Source organism: Mus musculus, chromosome 9, assembly GCF_000001635.26.
Source record: "Mus musculus strain C57BL/6J chromosome 9, GRCm38.p6 C57BL/6J".
NCBI classification, from domain to species: Eukaryota; Metazoa; Chordata; class Mammalia; order Rodentia; family Muridae; genus Mus; species Mus musculus.
Window position 1 is genome coordinate 59,492,717 of NC_000075.6, and position 25,940 is coordinate 59,518,656.

The 25,940-nt window shown below is 41.8% G+C and overlaps 1 long non-coding RNA gene across 1 annotated transcript; it reads right to left on the reverse strand.

The window, feature by feature from the left end:
• Positions 1 to 6,644: 6,644 nt before the first annotated feature.
• On the reverse strand, positions 6,645 to 20,149 carry Gm33180. Its single transcript, XR_379497.1, has 3 exons — positions 20,057 to 20,149; positions 18,160 to 18,427; positions 6,645 to 7,763 (listed from the first exon to the last, which is right to left on the reverse strand). It is a non-coding gene; the product is annotated as a predicted gene, 33180 (long non-coding RNA).
• Between the last annotated feature and the right edge of the window lie 5,791 nt (positions 20,150 to 25,940).

Sequence of the window (25,940 nt, forward strand, 5' to 3'; positions counted from 1 at the left end):
AGACATGGAGATGTGGTTTTTATAAGGGTTGACGTTTACTGGATTGAGAAGCAGAATAGGATAATGGTGAGGCACTTAAGCCATGAAGGAGATCAGAATGTACCTCTGTACTTCTAGTTGTTGTCTGTAACTCAAGAAAATTCTTGACTCTCGATGAGCTTTACTATAAAGGATCGTAATTCCTACTCTCATAGCATTACTCACAGCAGTGGAAGTGTAGCTCTTTAATAGAGCATTTGCCTAGCATGAGCGAAGCTCTAGGTCCAATTCCCAACAACACAAACACACACATATACACACTAATTGTATCAAATGAAAACTGTATTTAAAGTATCTGAGGCCAGATGCACACTTTTAATCCCAATATTTAAGAGGTGGAGACAATTGGATCTCTGTAAATTTGAAACTAGTATAAGCTAAACTGAGTTGCCAGAATAGCAAAGGTTACCCAGTGAGACCCTGTCTCAGAGAATAAATGAAATATTAGAGTCAGTACCTGGCATATAGTTAGGTACTTACAAAATTACAACTTTAAAAAAATGTCAGGGCAGTGGTATTGTGACTTTTTTGTTTCAGCACTCAGGACATAGAGGCAGACAGATCTTTGAGATAAAGGCCTGAACTACAGAATGAGTGCTAGAACAGCTAGGAGTACACAGGGAAATGCTGTTTCCAGAAACAAAAAACTCCATCATAATCATCTGCAAACAATGGGGGAAACTATAGCCAATTAGCTGTAAGCATTTATATCATTTTAATTATGCTGATATGTATACACCCTAGAGCCTTCTTTTTTGGGTATGCATGTGTAGTGTGTGTATATGTTTGCATACATGTATGGTACATATTTGTGTTTGTGTATATGCAGATGTGTGAACCAAAAAATCATCAGTTGTCTTCCTCAATTGCTTTCCATCTAAGTTTTTGAGACATGGCTTCTGATCAAAATTGGGGCTCACCCATTTGACTAGGCTGGCGGGCCAGAGAGCTCCAGGGATCTGCCGATCTTCCCTTGTTGGGGCTACAGATGCCAGCTCTCTATCTGCCTTCTCAGATGAATACTGAGGAGTCAATCCAAGTCAGACACTAGACCAACTGAGCCATCTCCTAAGCCCCTCACCCCCGATTTCTAGAAAGGAAAATTCATCTTTTTTCCTCAGAAATTTTCTCTGTAACCTCATGGGTCCCTTAAAAACTAATGTAGTAAGCAGTATCAGAGTGCATCTGAATTTTTGGTTCTTCTACTCCAGGATAAGCTTTCATAATTAGGTTCTTGACGATAGTCATTCCACTCATATTTGGAAACTATCTTAGATTGAGGTTAGCTTATGGTGTGTGTTGCTATTTAAGGAAAACCAGTAGAACAGCTTCTCTAAAGTCCCAAATTGGCCAACGGATGACCTACATACATTATTAGGGATTTGTTTTTTTCTTTTAATGATTTGCTCTGAAAGGTATTGCCTGTGTTATTATTGTCCCAAGTATGATGATTACTGGGTGGAAGTACAGTACGCTGTAAACAACAGGACATGGCCCCTGAAAAGAAAATAGTTAAACTAATACTTCCTTGGTACAGGAAGGAATCATTTTTGGTAATGCAGTATTCTCATTCCTATATCAGAATGAGGTTTAAAAAAAAAATACTAGCACTAGTCAGTGGAAGTGCATTCCTTTAATCCCAGCATTTGGAAGCCAGGAGCAGGTAGATCTCTGAGTTCAAGAACAGCCTGGTCTACAGAGTGAGTTCCAGGACAGCTAAGTCTACACAGAGATACCCTATCTAATAATAATAATAATAATTATTATTATTATTATTATTATTATTATTATTATTATAGAAAGACACTAGCTAGCCAAGCACAGCGATTCTTATCTGTAGTGATAGGTACTCAAAAGGCTGTGGCAGAAGTTTGAAGCCAGCCTAGATAACATTAACAAACCCTCACTCAGCATAGTTACCCACCTAATCCCAGCAACTGGGAGGTGGAAGCAGAAGGATTATGAATTTAAGGCCAGCTTGTTCTATAAAAAAAAAAGTACTTAGTCTCAAAAAATAAATTTAAAACTCACAAAATACTTATATATTTATTAAATATCCATAGAGTAAATCAGTACTTATAAAATGGTTATGAACTAAATACCAACAAGAAGAATATGACATGTTTTTTAGATACAATTGGAATAGCACTGTAATTTTTTTTAAGGCATATAATAGAGCCATGATATACCAAAGCCCAGAGTGATAACAGGTTACTAAAATAACTAACCAGTCCGGTAGATCAGGACCTGATTTGGAGACATGAGATTTGCAATGCTAAAATGAGTCCTGTGTTGAGGGATGCTTGAGTCACCCTATAGAGCACACCACTAACACTTTGGTATGTAACTGGTTCTAAAAGCAGGTAGGGGAAAGCTGCTTTGTTCTATTTATCAAATTATTTCAATACAGCTTTTTTCTTTAAAAAAAAAAAGTGTGTGTGTGTGTGTTTGGTTTTGGTTTCTAATTTTTGTTTTTCTAGACAGGGTTTCTCTGTGTAGCCCTGAGTAGCCGGGAACTCACTTTGTAGACAAGACTTGCCTGGAGTTCAGTGATCCACCTGCCTCTTCCTCCCAAGCACTCTGACTAAAGGTGTGGGCCACTATGCCAACTCTTTCCTTCCTTTTACATTTTAAATTTTATTTATATTTTATGTGTATGAGTATGTAAGTATTTATGTATGTATATATGTATGCATGTATGTATGTATGTATGAAAAAGTATGTGGGGCCTGAGGAAGCCAGAAGAGGGTGGCATGTATCCTGAAACTGGAGTTACAGATGATTAGGTGCCATGTGATGCTGGAAATCAATCCCAGGTTCTCTAGAAGAGCAGCAAGTACTCTTAGCCACTGATCCATCTTTCTAGCCCCAATCTTTGCTTTTATTTGCTTTTATTCCTATGTTCTATCAGTCTGGAAGGATGTTAAATTTTAACTTTAATTTAAAAGTAAATTTTAGCAAAAGTACAAAACAATATGATAAACTAATTTTGTTCTTTGTATTTTTTTAAAACATACATTTATTTAAGCCACACATTTTATAAAATATCCATTAAGTGTTACACTATTGTTGAAAAAATGTTATTTCACTGCTTCTGAATGGTAAATAATAATAAGGCATAAAGAAACAGGTTATCTGCTCATTAGAAGCATGGAAGAAATAATAGGATAATAATAAGAATATAATCCTAGCATAAGCATAATAAGTAAAATATAACCCTAGGTTTCTCACTGCAGTCTTTTAAGAGATCTTCTACCTGATCTTTAAAATATACAGACAGGGTCAGGGTGAGGACTTAGCTCAATTGGTAGAGTGCTGAGGCAGAAGGATTAATAATTCGGGGTCATTCTCAACTACATAGTAACTTCAAAGCCAACTTAAGATATTTGTTGTTACTTTCTCCCAAATAATTGGTACAAGCGCTTTACCAATCTCCATTAATTACTCATAATGAGGTAATTTCAGCATTATATAAGGCACTATGATTTCTGATGGGTCTGTTCCTGATAATTGACAAAGTCTTGTTCTTCCTTTTACAATTAGATCAGAAACCTTTTCAATATAAGTTTTTAGTTTTTGTTTATGTGCCAGGAAGGTCCATTCTAAAATATTGCCTTCAATATGTATAACAGTGGAATAGGGGAATGAGTAGAAGGCACGATAACTAGAATGCAGTCAAGTCTGGGATCTAGGTAGTCTACATGTGTCCTGAAATGTTTGCTCTGCCTGAATCAACTTTTCTGCTTCAGGTGTTAATTGTCTAGGACTACTTAAGTTCAATCAACTTGTAGAGTTTGAAACAAGTTACTCAACTCTTGAGCAACTAATGTAATAGTCAGCCATAACCAGTTACCATCTCCCAGTAGTTTCAGAAGGTCTTCTCTTCTGGTCTGACCTTTCGTGGTTGAACCTTTTGTTGATTTAATTTAAATCCTGGATGGTTGGTAGAATCTCTTCTCTGCTTTTTTTTTTTCCAGGAGCAATCTATAAAACCCAAATAGGTAAAATCTTCTTTGCTTCATTAAACATTCTCTCTAATGTATTTGCATCAGAATCAGCCAACAATCATAGAATGGTAAATTGAGGAAATTGTTTACAATTATTTTAAGTGACTATTGTACAAAATATTGACATAGAGTTGGACTATTTAACATTCCTTGAAGAAAAACTTTCCATGGGTATCTTTTCATAACTTGAACATTGTTATAAGTAGGTACTGTAAAAGCTAGTAAAGAAACAGTTTTTAAAATCAAATATTATTATAAGCCATCCTTTTGGTAATAGAGAAGGCAAGGTGATGTTATTGTTACCAGTTTTCAACCACTCAATAGTTATTTGTGTCTTACTGTATAGCACCTTTCCAGGAGTTCTAGAAAGAATCAAAAAAGGACCCTGCCATACAGGAGATCACAATTTCATTTGGAAAGACTGTAATGTATTTTTAAAGTCTAATTATAAAGATGTAGTTGAAAAGATGTCACAAGCCGAAAGGAATGGGAGGTGCTAAAGAAGATCCCAGGAGGCAGGGTCACTAACCTGGGATATTCTAAGAAATCACAGTATGAAGACTGGAGAGAAGCTCAGAAGTGCTCACACTTGCTGTAAGTCTGACAACTTGAGTTCAACCCAGGGACCCACATTTTGGAAGAACAGAACCAACTTCAGAAATTGTTCTCTGACTTTTACATATTTGCTGTGACACATGAATCCAAATGCACACATCTTCATGTGCATGCATATGCTCACACATATGTGCATACAGACATACACACAAACTGAAAAAAATAAATGTAATTTAAAAAGAAGTCACATTAGGTTTTCTCCAGCCTCAACATTTTTTATTGTTTAGTCTACTTATTTAATCCATATATTTCAAAACTCCTCTTTTTCAAATCATTTCATACTTGGCACTTAAAGCTTAGAATGTGAAACATCCTTGTGTCTCCCATTTGCAACAAGAATCTAGGTTTTTGCTAGTGTGGGGGTTAATTATAAATCTGAAACTGTAAACCAATAGGCATTTATTGACTTCCTATCTCAAAGTATATTTGGATCTTGCCAACATTAAATAAACATTGGTATGTTGTCTGCTAATTCTTTTAGGTCTTCATAAGAACTTGAATGCTGTGAGAAAGAGAAGAGAAGTAGGAGATCAGATGTCCATTTCTTCTAGACCAGTCCTTATCTAGGACTTCTCTGAGGCACATGTCCATCTAACCTCCATCATTAGCAGCTTTTAATACTGCATTGCAAGTCAAAGTAGACAGGATACAAAGACCACAGTGCAGCTCATTTGTCAATGAATGAAGGACTGCAGACTGACATTAACTGCCACAAGCCAGAAATAGCAGCATTGGGTTGTGTCCACAGATCATCAAAGCTTTCAGAAATGAAAAAGCTGTTGTTCTGTCTTTTATTTATTTTGGTATTTTTATTCTTCTGGTTTCTTTTGGAAACAATACAATGATTTAAAAGTTATAATTGGGCTGGGGACATAACTCCATACTACAACATTTGCCTAGCAAACAGAAGGGCTTGAGCTTGAATTCCCCAGTTCCAAACAACTACAACCAGGACAGTTAACTCCAGGAACTGAATGTCAACTCTTACAAATCCATGAACCAAAGGTTAACACTTCCAGTCATGTTTCAAGATGGCAGAGAACTGGTTTTTATATTCTCTCAGTAAACATTAGTAGAGTAATAATGGAAAGCTGTGGCATATGACTTGTCTAGAATTTTCTATGAATTGCTTCCCATTTGGCTTTTATGAACAGGTAATTTTGAGCTGGCAAGATGGCTCAGTGGGTAGGCTCTTTTTACTGAGCCTGATGACATGAACTTGATGTCTGGGACCCACATGGTAGAAGAAGAACCAATTCCTGCAAGTTGTCCTTTGACCTACATATGAACCATGTATATGCACACATACTAGATGTAAAAAATATATATAGAAAATTTAACATACTCAGAAATGTGATTAACATACTCAGCTGCCAAAACACTATTAGAGTCCACATTTTTAAAGAAGGACAATAAAATACTGAAATCATTACATTGTCTCTCTGTTATTAAATAAAATAATTCCAACATGCTATATTATCAATTGGAACATTCCTTTATATAACAAAGAGCAAGGTATGTGTAGGCACATGTTCCCATAGCATATGAAATTGGTGAGACTACCACTTTATATATGAGTATATGTAGAAGGTTACAAGTGAAGCGGCTCAGATATACAAAGGTATGTTGTAGAAAAGTAGCTATATTCTATAAGTTCCCTCTCCCTACTGTCTGGCATTTCATCTAAGGTCCCTTTGAGTCCTGGGGGTCTCTGACCTCTCAGGTCTCTGGTGCACTCTGGGCCCCCCTACCCCCAACCTCCTTTTTCCTGAGGTTGCCTGTTTACATTCTTTCTGCAGGCCCTCAAGGGCTTCAGTCCTCTTCCCTCACCCAATACCAGATCAGGTTCCCCTCTCCCTCCCCACTTGTGATTGCTTTCTTCTCTCTCCCAAATGGGACTGAGGTGTCCTCACTTGGGCACTTCAGCTTTTTGAGCTTTTTGAGTTCTGTGGACTGTTTCTTGGGTATTCTGTATGTTTTTATTTTATTTTATTTTATTTGTTTTTTGGCTAATATCCACCTATTAGTGAGTACATACCATGCATGTTCTTTTTGGGTCTGAGTTACCTCACTCAGGATGATATTTTCTAGTTCATTTGCCTGCAAAACTCAGGATGTCCTCATTCTTAATAACTGAATAGTATTCCGTTGTGTAAACGAACCACATTTTCTGTATCCATTCTTCTGTTGTGGGACATCTAGGTTGGTTCCAGATTCTGGGTATCCCAAATAAGGCTGCTATGAACATAGTGGAAGACGTGTCCCTGTGGCATGTACGGTGCCATTGGGTATATTCTCAAGAGTGGTATAGCTGGGTCTTCAGGTAGATCTATTTCCAATTTTCTGAGGAACTGCCAGATTGATTCCCAGAGTGTTTGTAACAGTTTTCAACCCCACCAGCAATGGAGGAGTGTTCCTCTTTCTCCACATCCTCTCCAACATGTGTTGTCACCTGAGGTTTTGATCTTAGCCATAATGATTGGTGTAAGGTGGTATCTCAGGGTCGTTTTGATTTGCATTTCTCTGATCACTAAGGACTTTGAACATTTCTCAGCCATTTATTCCTCCATTGTGAATTCTCGGTTTAGTTCTATACCCCATTTTTTGATTGGCCACCTCCAGCAGGAAGACAGGACATCAAGTGAGGGATGGGGTTGCTATCCTACAATCACATCTCTGACCCATGATTTTTCCTGTCTGAAAGAATTACAGGGATGGAAATGGAGAGGAGCCTGAGGAAAAGAAAGTCCAGTGATGGGCCCAAAGTGGGATCCAGGTCAAGGGGAGGTCCCAAGGCCTGACACTATTACTGAGGCTATAGAGATCTCACAAAAAAGGGATCACGACTGCCCTCCAAAAGACCCAAAGAGCAGCTGAAAGAGATGCAGATATTTGTACCCAACCAATGGACAGAAGCAGCTGACCCCTGTTGTTGAATTAGGGAAGGCTGAAAGAAGCTGAGGAAAAGGGCAATCCTGTAGGAGGACCAGCAGTCTCCATTAATCTGGATCCCTGAGATCTCTCAAACACTGGACTACCAAACAGACAGCATACACCAGCTTCATGGTTTCTCCATTTATTGTATCAGTTTAGAATCTTGTCCTATGAAAAGTAAATGTAAAGAAATATAGAGTTAGTAGTACTTGGTGAACATTAAACAACTAGAGGTATCCAGAGAGCAATGCCTACAAGCAGACTATTGATGGGTATGATTACATACTTGAAGGATTTCATGTGTAAAAACAATACCATAAATAAAAGAGAGAGACAAATAGGGGGAAATTCAACACTGTTAATTGCCTCTGATGTGTAAAGGTTTCATATGAATTTAAAAGAAACACATTTATACATGTTAATGTGCTTGAAAGTTGTAGATAAACTGAAATCCAAATGGCCACGAAAATAACAAGAAAACAAGTCAATCTTATTGGTGTTACTGCTGGTTTTTTTGTTTTTTGAAGCAGAGAATCTCTATGTAGTTCTGGCTGTCATGAACTTACTACATAGACCAGACTGGCCCCAAATTCACAGAGATCTGCCTGCCTCTGCCTTCTCTGGGATCACAAGCATGGACTACTATACCTGGCAAACAACTAGTTTAAAAAGAAAAAGAAGCTACTATCTTAACTACTCAAACATTTCTCACTGGGTGGGAATGGCAAACAGCTTTAATCCCAGCACTTGGGAGGCAGAGGCAGGCGGATCTCTGAGTTTGAAGCCAGCCTTGTCTACAGAGTGAGTTCCAGGACAGCCAGGGCTACACAGATACACACTGTTCCAAAAACGAACAAAATATTTATAAAGTGCTAATGCAGAGTTGTAATTTTAAAAAAAATAATCAAGAGACTAACAGAGATGAGGTGACTCCCTGCCAAGTCTATGATCATACACACCTGACAGTGTCTGATCTCAAAAGCTAGGAAGGGTCACCTGGTCTCCTGGTTGGTACTTAAAGAATATATACTTGCTGAGATGAATTTTGGAGCAGCTTTTTCTAGAAAGCGTGTTATAGGCTAAAAGAAAAAAAAGTTTGACTAACATGCTAACATGCCTACTCATCTGGAAATCATTAACTCAATAATTTTATCTAAAGAAATTTGCTTTAATTTTAGCTGTGGAAAAATTCAGGGAATGAATTGAATTGCCTTAACAAATTAGAAAAACATTTAAAGTCATCATTAAAAAATAGCATTATAGGGTTGGAAAGATGGCTTAGCGGTTAAGAGCACTGACTGCTCTTCCGAAGGTCCTGAATTCAAATCCCAACAACTACATGGTGGCTCACAACCATCTGTAATGAGATCTGATGCCCTCTTCTTGTGTGTCTGAAGACAGCTACAGTGTACTTACATATAATAAATAAATAAATCTTTTTTAAATGGTTTTTTAATTTGTAAATTCATCTGGAAAAAGTCATGATATATGGCTAAACTGAAAATAAAAAAGTCACAATCCACGCTGGAGGACAATCCCGCGTGTATGTGTTCATTTACACAGGTAGAAAGCAAGCAAGCTAGAGGAATATTTAAGCCTTATCCATGTTAATTTACAAGTCCTAAAATTTGTGGACTTTGAGCCCCAGCTAAGGAGCCATGATTGGACACTGCTAGATCTACCCACCTTTCGGGAAAACTTATTTTTTCCTTTTCTTTTCTGTCTCTTTCCTTTGGATGCTGGCCAGAGCCTAAGTCTCTAAGTCTTATTTCTCTGATATTTGGGGTTTCTCACTCTTTCTGAAGCAGCACCCCCACCCCTTACATGTGGCTGCATACAGTGTCTGTGTCATATCTCTCTTCCCCTTCTCCATCTGCCTCCTGCAAGTAGCTTCAGAGATTCAGCTTCCCTGTCCTGCCCTGCTGCTTCTACCCTTAGGGATGCATAGCTGTGTTCGTGTTCTCTCTCTCTCTCTCCCTCTCTCTCTCTCTCTCTCTCTCTCTCTCTCTCTCTCATTTTGGTTTCTCAAGACAGGATATTTCTGTATAGCCATAGCTGTCTTGGAACTCATTCTGTAAACCAGACTGGCCTCAAACTGAGAGATCCACCTGCCTCTGCCTCCCAAAGGCTGGGATTTTAAGCATGCACCACCACGGCTCAGTTTACACTTGTTCATTTTAAATATTAAATTTCCCCACTTTATTACTCCTAATAAGGGGCAGAACACAAAATGTCAAAATGATTGTAATGAGAGTTGAAAAGTTTCCCAAGGAATAGCAAGCAAATGCACTTGAATTCTTGCAGCATAAACAGTTGCAGAGGGACTGAAGGACTTGCTTTGGGCTTCTTTAGCTGTGCCTGAAGCCAAAAGGCTTTAGGGTTAACCCCATCTGCTCTCCCTCTCCCCCTCCTGCTCCTGCTCCCGCTCCCCCTCTCACACTCTCTCTCTCTGACCTTTCTAGTCCTCTCCTGACAGATTGCACCTTAAGGAATAAGAGTTTGGGTGTGAGGCTGTTTAAGTCCTAATTCTGCTTTCCTTTGAAAAAGGAACTAGGCTTGATAGACACCAAGACACATGAATTCAAGTAATAAGGCAGTCAGAAAAGAGAAAGTACTAACAGTCCAGATTGTTCTTTCTTCCATTTTTCTTTGTGTGTGTATGTAGAGGGCATGTGCATGTGGGTGTGAATGCAGTAGGGAGTGGAGGCCAGAGGTCAATTTCAAATAGACTCTTTCTCATACACCGCCAGAGTTTTATTTGTTTAGTTTTGAGACAGAGTCTCTCGCTGAACTGTTGCTCTGTGGTCTAACTAGACTCCCTGAACGTCAAACCTGAATAATCCTCCTTTCTCTTTCTTACCAGGGCTGATGGGGTTACAGCCGTGCACCCTCACACCCGGATTGTATTTGGGTGCTAGGGATGTAAACTCCAGTCCTCCTGCTTGCACAGAAGGACTCTAACCATGAGCCATTTCTCCAGCCCCTATGCTGCAGTCCGTGAGAATAAATTACTGCTGTGGAAACTACATATCTACAAAGAGCAAGACTTTGCTATAGTGGGCACAATTACACTGACTGGGCGGTCACTGGTGCTTTATAGTCCCAGCACTCAGGAAGCCGAAAGAAGGATAATTACAAGTTGAAGGCAAGTCTGGGCTACATACTGATCTTGTCATAAATAATAACAACAACAGTAATGATGATGATAAATCTTTCACTGGGTTATCATCAGAAAGTGCTTCATACATTTAATGTGGCTCTTCATATTTACAAATAGCCTAACCAGAAAACTCCCTAACCAGATTGCCCAACAATTTGTCTTTTAGTTGATTCCAGATCCAGTCAACCAAGACTGACTAATATACTTAGTTGCTATAAAAACAAACAAACAAACAAAAACAAAACTTGAAAGTCTACTCTACCACAGGCAGTTGTGGTGATACCCAGCATGCATAAGGGCCTGGGTTCCTGGCCCTTATAAGGTTATCCTTCATCTTAATCTGGTATTTCCTTTTTTCATCTTGCTTTTATTGGAGCGACAGGGTAGAGGCCCTGAAGTCTATGTGCTTAGTTTCAAATTTAGAGCCTAGGTAACCTTTCTGTTACCCTCTCTTGGCTTCATTTGTAAGATAAGGAAGCTAATAGTACTTTCTTTGTAGGTGTGGGTAAAGATCCTATGGGACATTATCTATAAAATGTTCAACACAGTGTTTGGCACATATAGAAAACATTCAATAAGCGTTAGCTACTTACTATTCAGAGTAAACAGACTTTAAAATGGTAACACGATGGGCAGAAATGCCACGAAAAGAAGAGGTCAAAGAAGCTGAATGGGAGTTTTGAGGCATAAGAGAAAGAAAGGGCCTAGGATGGACAAGGTTGAGTCAGAGTCAGACCGTAGCAACCAGGAAACTGGACTCAGGAAAACCTTAAATAAATATTTGTGTATATTTGGGGATAGAGAGGAATTGTGGACCTTAGAGGTTTAGTTGAAGCAAAAGTTAAGATTTAGGGGTTGGGGATGGGTGAGATGGACTTAAGTGCCTTGTCTAGGGCAACTGGGGGGGGGGGGGGAGCTGGACTCCAAAGAGTGAGCAGAAACAGTAAGGAACTGAGACACTGGGGAGGAGAGACAGCTCAGGTGCTAAAGGGTTTGCCATGCAAGCGAGAGCACCATGTAAGATGCCAGGTGTGGTGTTCAGCTATGACCCCATGCTAGAAAGGCAGAGAAAGATGTCAGTCAGTCTAGAGGAACCTGAGAACTTTGAGTACAGTGAGAGACCTTATTTCAAAACTAAGGTGAGTGGGGCTGGCGAGAAGACTCAGTCGTTAAAAGCACTTGGTGAAGCCGGGCGTGGTGGCACACGCCTTTAATCTGAGCACTCGGGAGGCAGAGGCAGGCAGATTTCTGAGTTCGAGGCCAGCCTGGTCTACAGAGTGAGCTCTAGGACAGCCAGGGCTATACAGAGAAACCCTGTCTCAAAAAACAAACAAACAAAAGCACTTGGTGATCATACAAACCCCACCCCCACCCCCCAATTTGGTTCCCAGCATCTGCTGAGGTTTTCAACTGTCTGTAACTCCAGTTCCAGAGGACTCAACTCCCTCTTCTGGCTTCTGCAGGCATGGTATGTGTCTTAGGGTTTTACTGCTTTGAACAGGCACCATGACCAAGGCAACATTTATAAAGGACAACATTTAATGGGGGGCTGGCTTACAGGCTCAGAGGTTTAGTCCATTATCATCAAGGTGGGAGCATGGCAGTGTCCAGGCAGGCATAATGTGGGAAGAGCTGAGAGTTCTGCATTTTGCTCTGAAGACAAACAGGAAAAGACTAGCTCCCAAGTGGCTAGAAGGAGGTGTGTGCCCACACTTACAGTGATACACTTCTTCCAAGAATGCCACACCTATTCCCACAAGGCAATACCTCCTAATAGTGCCATTCCTTAGGGCAAACATATTCAAAATACTACATTCTACTTCCTGGACCCTGTAGAGTTATCCAGACATATGAGTCTATGAGGGCCGTATCTAGCTAAAGCATAAGGAAAAATAAATGTAGCCCAACTTCAAAAGTCCAAAGTTCAAAGCCTCGTCTGAGATTCATCCAATCACTTAATTGTAATCCCTTTAAAAAAAATCAAAATCAAAATGCAAATCACATACCTCTAACATCACAGGATAAACATTACCATCCCAAAATTCCATAGCAAGGAAATACTAGGCCAAAGCAAGACCAAAAGCCACCTGGGCAAATCCACACTCATCATCTCCATGTCTAATGCCTGATGCCTTTCTGCTTTGTTGACTGCAGCACAATTCCCTTTGGCTGGTCTCACTCACTCTTAGCAGCATTCTTCAGCAGGTATCCAACAGCTCTGATATCTCAAATATCTTGAGTTCTCCAAGGCATCTTCAATGTTACAGCTTCTTGTTCCAATGTCTGGGATCCACACATGATTTTCTGGGCTCCACCAAAGGACTTGGGTTATATCTACAGCTCTGCACTCTGTAGCACTCTACAGAGTGACTCTACTCCATGGCTTCTACTGTTCTTGGTGGTCATCCCATGGTACTGGCATCTCCAACACACTATGGTCTTCTGCTGCAACCATTAGCCTCTCATAGGCTCTCTTCATGGTGCCAAGCTGCAACTCCTTTGTGTGACCCCTTCAGTCCTGGGCCGTCCACTACAATTGAGGCTGCACTTTCACCAGTGGCCTTCCCTAGCCTCCTATAGTAACAAGCCTCAGCTGTTTTCCATGACCCCTTCATACCTTCAAAACCAATACCACCTGAGTGATTCTTGCACATTGCCAAGTCCAGCTGCAGCACAAGGCACAACCTTGGCAATCTCTGGAACATAGCTTCTTTGTGTTCTCAGAAAACACTTCCCAGAAGATTTCACCTCAGTGATGTTAGTCTCTCCTTAATCACCACTAATTTCTTAACTCTAGCTAACCAGCATCAATTGTCCCAATTGCCCCTTCTATTCTTGACTCTAAAGCCATAGCCACATGGCCAAAGCTGCTGAGTTCTGCTGCTCACTGGGGCTAGAACATGGTCCCCCTTGTTCTATTACATTATCACTTTCTGTTTTCCAACTACTTCACTGCCTAAGCTTGGCTATCCTGGAACTTGCTCTGTAGATTGACCTTGAATCAAAGATCTGTAGGGCCTCTGCCCTATGCTTTTCATGGCCACTATTTGTCAAGATCCAGATCAAAAGCCTGTGTCTTCCAGGCTCAAGATCTGGATCACAAGTATGCCCTCCGTTTCTGGATTGTAGTCTAGTCCAGATTAAAAGTTCAAACTATTCCTTGTTCAACTGCAAACACAATAAGCTTAGCTGGATGGGATCTTGTCCTGAGATCACCACTTCCTTAATGTCATTATCTCCTTGAACACAGGATTCAGCTTCATTTCACTTTCTGGTGCCCCTTTATTATTACTTGTACCAAACATTTTGTATTTTTTGTTTGTTTGTTTTAAGTTTACTATGCTTGATCAGAATGCTCTTCATGAAACTAAAGCAGGGAACAAAGTCTCTCTTGGGCTCTTTTGGGACTTCCTTTGTCAATGCAATTAATATAAATCTCTTCAGGTAGACTCTTCAGATAAGGGCAAAAAAGCAGCCACATTCTTCACCAAAATACCACAAAATAGTCTCTAGGCCACATTCTTGAAATTCTTCTCCACTGAAGTCTCTTAGGCTAGGTCTGCACAGTTCAAATCACTCACAGCACCAATGTCTTCCATATTCCTACTAGGATGACCAGTTAAGGCGCACTTAAAGCATTCCACTGCTTTCCAAAGACCCAAAATCCACATTCTTCCAAACAAAAGCATATCAGGTCTATCACAGCAATACCCAAGTCCCTAGTACCAACTTCTTAGGGTTTTACTGCTGTGAACAGATACCATGTCCAAGGCAACTCTTACAGAGGACAGCATTTAATTGGGGCTGGTTCACAGGTTCAGAAGTTCAGTCCATTATTATCAAGGGGTGAGCCAGGCAAGGTCCAGTCAGGCATGACGTGGGAAAAGCCAAGAGTTCTACATTTTGTTCTGAATGAAAACAGAAGAATGGTTCCTAAGTGGCTAGGAGGAGAGTCTCATTGCCCACACTCACCATGACACACTTCCTCCAACAAGTACACACCTACTTCAACAAGGCAACACCTCCTAACAGTGCCACTCCCTGGGGCCAAACTTATTCAAACCACCACAGTACATGGTACACTTGCATATGCACAGGTAAGACATTCTTGGTTTTTTTTGTTTTGTTTTGTTTTTTGGTATTTTTTTAAGTATTTTTTTAAAAGATTTATTTATTTTTAGTGTATGTAAGTACACTGTAGCTGTCCTCAGACACTCCAGAAGAGGGAGTCAGATCTCATTACAGATGGCTGTGAGCCACCATGTGGTTGCTGGGATTCAAACTCCGGACCTTCAGAAGAGCAGTCGGGTACTCTTACCCACTGAGCCATCTCACCAGCCCCTCTTTTTGGTATTTTTGAGGCAGGGTTTTTTCTGTAGTCCTGGCTGTCCTGGACTCACTTTGTAGACCAGGCTGGTCTTGAACTCAGAAATTCGCCTGCCTCTGCCTCCCAAGTGCTGAGATTAAAGGCGTGTGCCACCATGCCCAGCAAGATCTGTATTGTTAAAAAAACAAAACAAAACAACTATCCAAGTATTTTCTTGGTAAGTCAAGACTTAGTACATCATCTTTTCATAACTGTAACAAGCTTCTGAAATAATCAGCTTGTTAGAGCCCAGCATGGTGGTACATGCTTGCACTTGGGAACTGTGACTGGGAGATTATGAATTTGAGCCAGCCTGGACTACACACTGAGACTCCCTATCAAAACAAACAAACAAACAAACAAACAAACGCAAACAGTCAAAACAAAAAATAAAGAACACACACACCAGGGCTACACAAGTGAATTCCTAAGAAGGAAATTCTTACACCTGGGCTTACAGCTTCACAGGCTTCAGCCCATGGTCATTTGACTCTCTTTCTTTTAAACCAGGCCATCTGTCACAGCAGGGAGCATGTGAAATAGCAAGGCCATTCACTTCAAAATAGCTAGGTGTGGGGGGGTGGGGGAGGGGGAGGGGGAGGGGGAGGGGGAGGGAGAACAGAAAGGGCTAGATTCCTAGTTTGATCCTACTGATAGCATAGGTTTTACTGGCTTTTAAACCTGCTATGACCCTATCAACATCAGTCACATTCTAGATGGATGTGTGGTCCTTGGCAGCAATGATGCGGTTGCTCTCAGAGCATTTCCACAGCACTTACAGGCCGGTGTACTTGCTAGTGTAGTTCCACATGCAGAAGCTGGGCTTTTTTCCCTCCAGGACCAGTACAAGCACAAAAAGCAATACTTATCTTATTCTTATTTTATGCATATGGATGTTTTGCCTGTATGTTAGTGTGATGGTTTGTATAAGCTTGACCCAGGGATTGGCACTATTAGTAGGTATGGCCCTGTTGGAGTAGGTGTGTCACTGTGGGCATGGGCTTTAAGATCCTCTTCCTAGCTGCCTGGAAGCCAGCATTCTGCTAGCAGCTTTCATGCTAGCAATGACCACATGAAATGAAGTTTCTTTGTTCTTGGGTTTATCTCTACAACATCCCTCACATGGCTGCTGGCTTACCTATACAGTCTAAAGTCTTTGCTGTTTCTTGGTTTGGTTGATTGTTGAGGATAAGACCCGGGTTCTAGCACAAGCAAAGCAACCTTTTGACTATTGCTCCACATGCCTGGTCCCTGTGTCTAAACTCTGCTTGCAGGGGAACTGCATGAGGAAGGTTTCCATCTCCATCAAAGGAAGATGTTGGTCATGGATCCACAGCGGAAGATGCATTCACTAGGCACAAGCAATATCTGAAAGCTAGACAATTAAGGCACAAATGAGAAGGATGCAGGAAGAAAAGTTTGGGGAAACAAAATGAAACCCAGGCATCCAAAAGCTGCTGGAAGAACTATTGGCATTCAAAACTCAGGGCAAAGCCAAGGCTGTCCATTCTAGTGCCTTCCTACATGGACTGTAGTCTGCGGACCAGTAAGGTATGCATCCCTGAAAGGCTCCAAAGAGTCAGATCTTCGGATTCAACCTAGAGCTGACTTGAGGAAGTTTTGCTTGTTAACAAACAAGAGCTGAATTTAGAAACCTAACCTAGTGGCATACACTATAAAACAGCGAGAAGCATCTGGAGGTGAGGGGATAATCGTGGGGTTAAGGCCCAGGGTCAATCTCCATTTCAAATCAATAAATAAGATTGACAACCACAGGGCTGGAAAGCACTGGCTGATCTTACAATGGATCCAGGTTTAGCTCCCAGCAAATCAGTGGCAGCTCATAGCCATCTCTAACTCCAGTTCCAGGGAATCAGATGCCCTTTTTGGGAACACACTTGGTGCACAGACATGTGTGCAGGCAATGCAAACCTTAAGCATTTGCAAGTGTGTGGAACAAGGGGAGCACGTACATCCCTAGCAAGAGCATAACAGAAAAAAACCTTGGAGTAGTTCAAGGCACATTTTTTTGTCCTGAGAGCAGTGATTCTTTTTTTTTTTTTTTTAACTAAAACTGTTTAATTTGGGACTGGCGAGATGCCTCAGTGGGTAAGAGCACTGACTGTTCTTCTGAAGGTCCTGAGTTCAAATCCCAGCAACCACATGGTGGCTCACAACCACCCGTAATGAGAACTGACGCCCACTTCTGGTACGTCTGAAGTCAGCTACAGTATACTTATGTATAGTAATAAATAAATCTTTAAAAACCCTTTTTAATTTAATGCATGTGAGTGTTTTGCCTCATGCGCGTGCACGCATGGTGCTTGTGGAGAGGAAGATGGTAGATCTCCTGGGACTGGAATTGAAGATGGTTATGAACTGTCAGTGAGTGTTGGGCGCTGAACCCAGGTCCTCTGGAAGAGAGAGAGAGAGAGAGCAAGCAACAGGTGCTCTTAATTGCTGAGCCAAGTCTCCAGTTCCAGCTTTGTTTCTTAAGTGTTCATCTAAGAGAATTGGACATTTATGTCCACAAGGAGTTTTACAAGAAAGTCCATAACATGTTTACTCATAATGGCTGAGAGTGAAAATCATCTAAATGATTGTTAAGAGAATGAAGTTTGTGGCATATTCATAGAACTGAATAACTGCTCAGTAGATAAAAGGGGGGATAGAGTGCTGTGCACACAGAAATATGCCTGACATTCATGGGCCAAAGACTAGATACAAGGGAGCATTATGTACACACACACATGTATATGTATGTATACTGAAGCAGGGTCTCATGTAGCACAGGGTTGGCCTCAAACTCACTGTGTATCTGAGGACAACTTAAGGATTAAGCTTCTGATCTCCCTGCCTCCACCTTCCAGGCACTGGAACTACAAGTGCGAGCCACCATACCTGGTGTTCTAGCATGCTGGAGATCAAACCCAGGGAAACGTTCTCCCACCCGATCTACATCCCGGCTCCCAATGGAGTACACACTGATAGTCCATCTGTGTAAGTGTAAAACAACGAAAGGCGATTTTTATCCTTACCATCTCAACACTCCCCAAGCCCTCTTGCCCTTGCGTATAGGAGCCAGCTTTCTCCCATCTTGCTAGCTTCATCTTAGGGCATTCTTGTCTGTGATGAATGCTCTTCAGAGCACTGGAGAATGGCCTGGGCTCTTCCTTCTCACTTCTGTTCCTTGTTCTCCTGGACAAATTTACTCTTCAAATCTTAGACTAAATATCTGCTCTTGGAAAACCTCCTTCACTCTGTGGCTCAGCCTGTTCTGGGCGCATAGCGCTCTGTACCTTTCTCCTGTGATTTAACACAACGGTAATGAATGAAGTGTTTGTGATGGAGTTGACCTCAGCTACTAAACCATGAGCTCCAGAAAACAGGGCATTAACCCAGCTTATTTCAGACCCATTGTAGGTACTCAAGTGGTATTTGTTAAAAAAAAAAAAAATCAATGAAAGAAAGTGAAATAGATCAAAAAGATAAGTCTGGGGCAATTAAACCTGGATCATCTTATGTAACCTAGAAGGGCCTCAAACTCCCATTCTTCTTCACTCTGAGTGTTGGGATTTCAAATACTTCTCCAGGGCCAATTTCTGAGTGGTAAACAGTGCATGTGCATGTGTGTGTGTGTGTGCTCCTGTACATATGTATATACATATGTGGATAAATAGATACATTTATTGCAATGGTGCCAAGACAAAGTAATCCCTCCTCTCTGTATGAAATACCCAGGCTTCCCTGACTTTGGCTAGTGGAATTTTCTCAATGGCTACTGGAGAAGAAAGAAATCCCATCCCCCTTTTCTGGATTATCTAATTTTCCCATTGTATCATGGTATAATTTGGATATTTAATGTCTCCCAGAGGCCTGTATGTCAAAGGACTGGTCCCCAGGGTGACACTATTGGGAAAAGTACTTTGCAGGATGATTATTGGAAGTGTCACATCAAAATAAATTAGGGCTGGAGAGACTGCTCAACTGTTAAGAGTCCCTGCTGCTTAGCCGGGGCGTGGTGGCGCACGCCTTTAATACCAGCACTCGGGAGGCAGAGGCAGGCAGATTTCTGAGTTCGAAGCCAGCCTGGTCTACAGAGTGAGTTCCAGGACAGCCAGGGCTACACTGAGAAACCCTGTCTCGAGAAACCAAAAAAAAAAAAAAAAAAAAAAAAAAAAGAGTCCCTGCTGCTGTTGGAGAGGACCTGGTTCAGGTCCCAGTACCACACTGCAAAATACATATGTTGGAAACTCCACTTTGAGTAGAATCTGATGTCTGCCTTCTGGCCTCCACTGCATCTATACACATGTGTTGTACATACCCACACACAGTTATACACATAGTATAATTTTTTTAAAAAAAAGTATTTGAATCATCAACCAGGCAGCATACACCAGCTGATATGAGGCCTGCAACACATATACAGCAGAGGACTGTTGGGTCTGGGTTCAGTCAGAGATGGTGCACCTAACCCTCAAGAGACTGGAGGCCCCAGGGAGTTTAGAGGTCTGATAGGGTGGGGCTGGGGTGCGGACATCCTCATGGGGACAGCGGGTGGAGAGGAAGTATGTGATGTGGAATAGTCAGAGGGTGGACCAGGAGGGGAATAAAATCTGGAGTGTAAATAAATAAATAAATAAATATTTTTTGAAAAAAAGAAGAAAGAAAAAAAGAAAAGAAATTCAGCCAGTTGTGGTGGTGCATGCCTTTAATTCCAGAGGCAGAGGTGGGCGGATCTCTGTGAGTCCAAGGCCAGCTCGGTTTACATCAGGAGCTCTAGGACAGCCAGGGCTGCATAGTGAGACGCTGACTCAAAAAAAAAAAAAAAAAAAAGATAGATTGAGAGAGAGAGAGAGAGAGAGAGAGAGAGAGAGAGACAGAGATAGCTAATAGAAAAAATTTACAACAGAAGTTGAAATGTCTTTGACTCACTCTGTATTGGGTTTGAGACATGAGCGTTCTCAGGAGGAAACTTGTGTCCCCATCACAGCACGCCACCAGCGCCACCTTCTCCAGAAGCCAAGTGAGTGCCTCCTCCACTTGATCTTAGATGTCAACCCTTCAGAACTGATCTAATTAAGCTTGTCTCTCGCCTTTAATCCCAGCACTCGGCAGAGGCAGAGGGGCAGAGGGGCAGAGAGAGGGGCAGAGAGAGGGGCAGAGAGAGGGGCAGAGAGAGGGGCAGAGAGAGGGGCAGAGAGAGGGGCAGAGAGAGGGGCAGAGGGGCAGAGGGGCAGAGGGGCAGAGGGGCAGAGGGGCAGAGGGGCAGAGAGGCAGAGAGGCAGAGAGGCAGAGAGGCAGAGAGGCAGAGAGGCAGAGGCAGAGGCAGGCAGATATCTAAGTTCGAAGCCAGCCTGTTCTACACACTGAGTTTCAGGACAGCCAGGGCTATACAAAGAAACCCTGTCTTTAAAGTAAATACATGCATGGTGGAGCACGCCTTTAATCCCAGCACTCGGGAGGCAGAGGCAGGCGAATTTCTGAGTTCGAGGCCAGCCTGGTCTACAAAGTGAGTTCCAGGACAGCCAGGGCTACACAGAGAAACCCTGTCTCAACCCCTCCTCCCCACAAAAAAAGTAAATACATACATATATACATACATACAACTTTTCTCTTTATCAGTCATCCTGACTCAGGTGTTTCACTGCACAAACAGAAAGCTCGATAATGCATGCCATTCTTAATTGCTGAACTTAATGCTCCAAATGACATGAATACGTCCCTGTTTCATATTCTTCTTCTTCATCTCAAGATCCAAGGATTGAAAACAATAAGGAAAGGAGGCGTGTTTGGAGCAAACACAGTATATGTGGAAGAAAACAGAGTGATCCCATGCTGGGGAGGCAGACAAAGGCGGATGCCAGGACCTCGTTAGCCATCTAGTCTCACCAAGTTCATAAATTCCAGGTTTAGGGGAAAAAAAACCTGTCTCAGAAACTGAGGTGGAAGGGCTGGAGGGATGGCTCAGTGGAGCAAAGCACTTACTACTCCTTCAGAGTTTGGTTCCCGGCTTCCAGAAAAATGCCTTACACTGCCTGGAACTCCAGTTCCAGGCTATCTGGCCACCGCTTGTGGCCTTTGGGAGCACCAGGCACACAAGTGGCACACATACATACAAGCAAACACCGTACACATAAAAATAAAAATAGAATGTTTAAAAATGAGGTGGGAATCTATAGAGAAAGACTTTCAGCCCTGACCTCAGGCCTCTGCACATATGTTTGCATAGTGCGTGCATGGGCTAGAACACATTATGGACACACATGTGTACAATACATACACACAAATTTTCCTAAATTATCTGGTGACAAAAAAAATTATCAAAACATAAAACTGTTTTCACTAGAAATCTCCCTTCAAAAATACACTTTATTTTTTAACATGTCAAATCCAGAGTAAAACTAACCAGACACATTTCTAGCCTGAGTATTCTCAGCTGTCACCATCTTAGCCTATTGGTTTTCTGTGCTTCCACATATATTTTGTTCTTTTTGCCAAACTATCCAAAAGCAGGCAATACATACCATGACATTTCATTTCCAGATATGTCAGTTTACCTCCAAAGCAAAAAAGGATATTCTCTTACAAACCCACATTATTACTAATTTGGAGGAGAAACATCATTTTAATCTAATACAACCACCAACATACATTCAGTGTTCAAATTTCCTTAGTTATCAAAAGAATGTTTAAACACTTTTGAGAAGTTCAGGATCAAAGCATTTCATCTGTCTGTCACATTGTTTCCAGGCTTCAGTTTGAATATTCTGTTACCTTCCTCTGTTCTTCCCCATAGGATGTCCTTGGATAGTCTGGACCAGTTATATCCCACATTCCGGATTTCTGTGACTCTTTCTCTTATGAAACCAGGTCACACATTGCTAAGCAAAAACATCACAGTGGTGATTGTGCATACCGCTCACTGTGTCAAATCAAGAGGCACATTGTGTGGTGTCATCTTGATACTGTGACACTTGCCAAATATTTCCATTGCAAAGGTAGATTTTCCCTCTTAGACCTAACAAACATTTGAGTGATAATTTGATATTCTATTTCCAAAGAACTTGTCACTGGCCTGAAATATACTGGTGACAATAAAATAAGGATCTGAAATGTTTCTCCGACTTTTTATATTTTCTTCCCAAAGAATTTAGTGTGTGTGGGGGGAATGCATGTACACACATGTGCGTGCATGCATGAGAGCAAATGCCCAGGGAAGTCAGAAAGAAGTATTCAATGCCCTTGAGCTGGAATTACAGATAATAAAGGTATTTTTGGGCTACCTGATGTGGGTACTGGGATCTGAGTTCTAGACCTCTAATAGAGCAGTAAGTGCTCTGAACTCCTGAGCCATCTCCCCAGCCGCGCTTCCTGACTATATTAAGACACAAGCCTCAGTGAGCTTATCTCAAATTCCAGGGCTCAAGTGATCCTCGTCTCTGTCCAATGACTGCTAGGACTAGTGGGGCATCATGCCCAGCTTCCTTCCATTTTGGTGCTGATGACTCAGTGAAGGTCCTTAAAGTTTTCTCTTTTTTTTTTCCTTTTTGTTTGTTTTTCTTTTTAAAGATTTATTTATTGATTATATGTAAGTACACTGTAGCTGTCTTCAGATACTCCAGAAGAAGGAGTCAGATCTCGTTATGAATGGTTGTGAGCCATCATGTGGTTGCTGGGATTTGAACTCAAGATCTTCAGAAGAGCAGCAGCCAGTGCTCTTAACCACTGAGCCATCTCTCCAGCCTCTGTTTTTTTGTTTTTCGAGACAGGGTTTCTCTGTGTAGCCTGGCTGTCCTGTAACTCACTCCGTAGACCAGGCTGGCATCGAACTCAGAGACTTGCCTGCCTCTGCCTCCAGAATGCTGGGATTAAGGGTGGATACTACATTTTCCTTTTTGTTCCTATTATTTATTTACACTTTCTTCTTGTTTCCCCTTAGTTATATTTGCTTGTAGCTTGTTTTTATTAAAAAATAATTAATCAATTTTATGTGTATGGATGTTTTGCCTGCACGTAGCTCTATGTACCATGTGTGTGTGAGATGCTGGAAGAGGCCAGAAGGCAGGATAGGTCCCCAACTAGAACCAGAGTTCAGTTATGAGCCTCTTGAGTGGATGCTGGAACCCAGACCTGGGTCCTCTCAAAGAGCAGCCAGTGCTATAGCCACTGCATCTCTCCAGGTGCAGTACTTCGTCTTCGATTCGATGTTTGTTCAAAGTATTAGATTTTGGTTGTGATAATTGTAAATTTGTCAGGATCTATCATCAATTAGGAGAGAGAGCCTCTAGCACACCAGCAAGGGATTATCTAGAATTAGTCTAACTTACTGGGAAGATCCCTCCCTAAAAGTGGATGCCACGACTCCTGGCAAATGTCCATGACTTTTAATTAGTTCCTTTTCATTTAAACTTAATTTCTCCTTCATAGGTTTGCTTTTTTTAGTTATCTCATAGCTATCTCAACTTTAGTCTAAAGTTTTTGTCCTATGTACCCCCAAATTACTTCAGTGGAATCATTTAGTACCCCATTGTTGACTGTTCAGTTTTTGTAAACATTTCCTTGGAATTCCTATATATAGGCAATTTCTGAAAGAAAAAAAAAAGGTATTTGCTGAGCAGTGGTGGTGCACGCCTTTAATCCCAGCACTCAGAGGAGGCAGAAACTGGAAGATTCTGAGTTCGAGGCCAGCCTGATCTACAGAGCAAGTTCCAGGACAGCCAGGGCTACACAGAAAAACCCTGTGTCATAGAGTGGTGGCTCACAAGTTTGTGCAGAGGAATGGCTTCATTTCCCAGCATACACATTGCTATCAAAAGCCATCTGTAACTCCAGTTCCAGAGCATCTGATGTCTTCTGGCCTTCACTGGCACGACATGCACATGGTACATACATGCAGGCAAAACATCCATACACATAAAATAAAAATAAATCTTTGAAAATAAAATCAAATAGGATCTCACATAGCCCATGGTGCCCTGAAACCTACTATGTAGCTGAAGAGGACCTTAATCCTCTTGTCCACAGCTTCTGAATGTTGGAATCACAGGTGTGTGCCAACCATACTGGGTTTGTCAGGTGCTCGGGACTGAACTTAGGGCTTCATGCATGCTAAGCAAGCATTCTACCAGTTGAGTTACATCCCCAGCTCCTCTAGGCACTTCTGGGGCAGGGGTATCATTCTCCTCTTGGCAGTCATCCTGGCTGTTTTAGGGTTTCCTTGTTCTGGCCAAAGATGCCCTGCCTACCCAGCCTAAAGTCACGTTTTGTTTGGTTTTAATCCTCCCTCCATCCTTCCGCTTCCCCTTCCTTCCTTTGCCCATCCTTCCACCCCCACCCCCAGTGTGTGAGCCCCTGTGTGAGCACAGGCGCATGGAGGTGAGAGGACAACACTGAGCATCTGTCCTTGTCTTCCACCTTAAGACAAGGTCTCCTGGTGTTCACTTCTGTGTATTCAGGTCTAGCCGACCTAAGAGCTGAGATATGCCCTGCTTTGCCTCCTGTCTCCTGCAGGGGCAGGGTATTTACAGACCTGGGCTACTGTGCCCAGCTTTAGGTTAGTTCTCGGGCTCCAAGCCCAGGTCCTCAGGCTTGCACAGCAGGGACATTACCCAGACTTGGGTTTTGGGTCTTCTGGTGGCGAGCTTCACATCTTGTGTGCTGTCCTGCTGTTCGGGGACACCGCAGAAGCAGTTAGGGACCTGATAGAGAGGCTGCCTCATTACTGCGTCTGCAACCTTTTACATCCTGAAGTCCACATTCTAAATGAATTACAGCTCCAGTCAGAGCGTGGCAGCTGCTTCAAGTTTCTAGAACTTTTTTGAGTTAAAGCTGTGAACCTGACCCTAATCTGTCTTGAGAGCATGCTGAGTGCCTTGCACGCCACGGGGGTCTCCTTCTTCCTTACTTCTGCTCACTGGTGAATTGAGAGCACATTAAACCTCGGGATTATATTACACCCCCCACCCCAGCTTGTGTTCTGTTTGTTGCTGATGACATTGTTTCTGGTGTGTGAAACTGTTCATCTTAGTTTGACCCCCCCTTTCTCTTCCATCTATTACAATATAGATGTCCTATGGAATTACAGTGAATTTGTGAAAGCCTCATTAAAATTTTCTCCTCACCTGGAGCTAAGAATCATTTTTAACATGATTGACTATAGAGTTTCCCCTCCCCACACCCAAGATAGGGTTTTTCTGTGTATTTCTGGCTGTCCTGGAACTCATTCGGTACACCAGGCTGGACACAGCAGTTTAAGTATCAGACCTCATAACAATTGGGATCTCCATGAGCTCCCCAGAACCTACCCATACCTCTCAGCTTTTTGTGGGTAGTTGATATTTTCTCCATTGGGGGTTTCCAATCCCTACCCATCAGTATTGCCTAACTGTATTCATCCTTCGAAGGCCCAAAGCCATAAGCAGTAAAAACAACTCAGGTTAACTTTCAAGGATCACGCGGGTTCGTGGGTTTCTCCAGTGCCTAAAAAGTTCTCTGTTCCACATAAGGTATTTATTGCTAGCTTTTTTTTTTCATTTATGAACCTAAAGGCTATCATCTTTAAAAATATCTCAGCAAGGACTCTGGTGATTACAGAGTAATTATTGCTTTTCCAGAGGACCTGAGTTTAGCTCCCAGAACTCAAGTCAGATAGCTTACAACTGTCAATAACTCACGTTTCAGGAGGTTCTTTTCTCTCTTTTGGCCTCTGTAGACACTCCCACATAGGTCTCTCTCTCACACACACACACACACACACACACACACACACAGAGAGAGAGAGAGAGAGAGAGAGAGAGATAAAGAATAAATCTTTTGC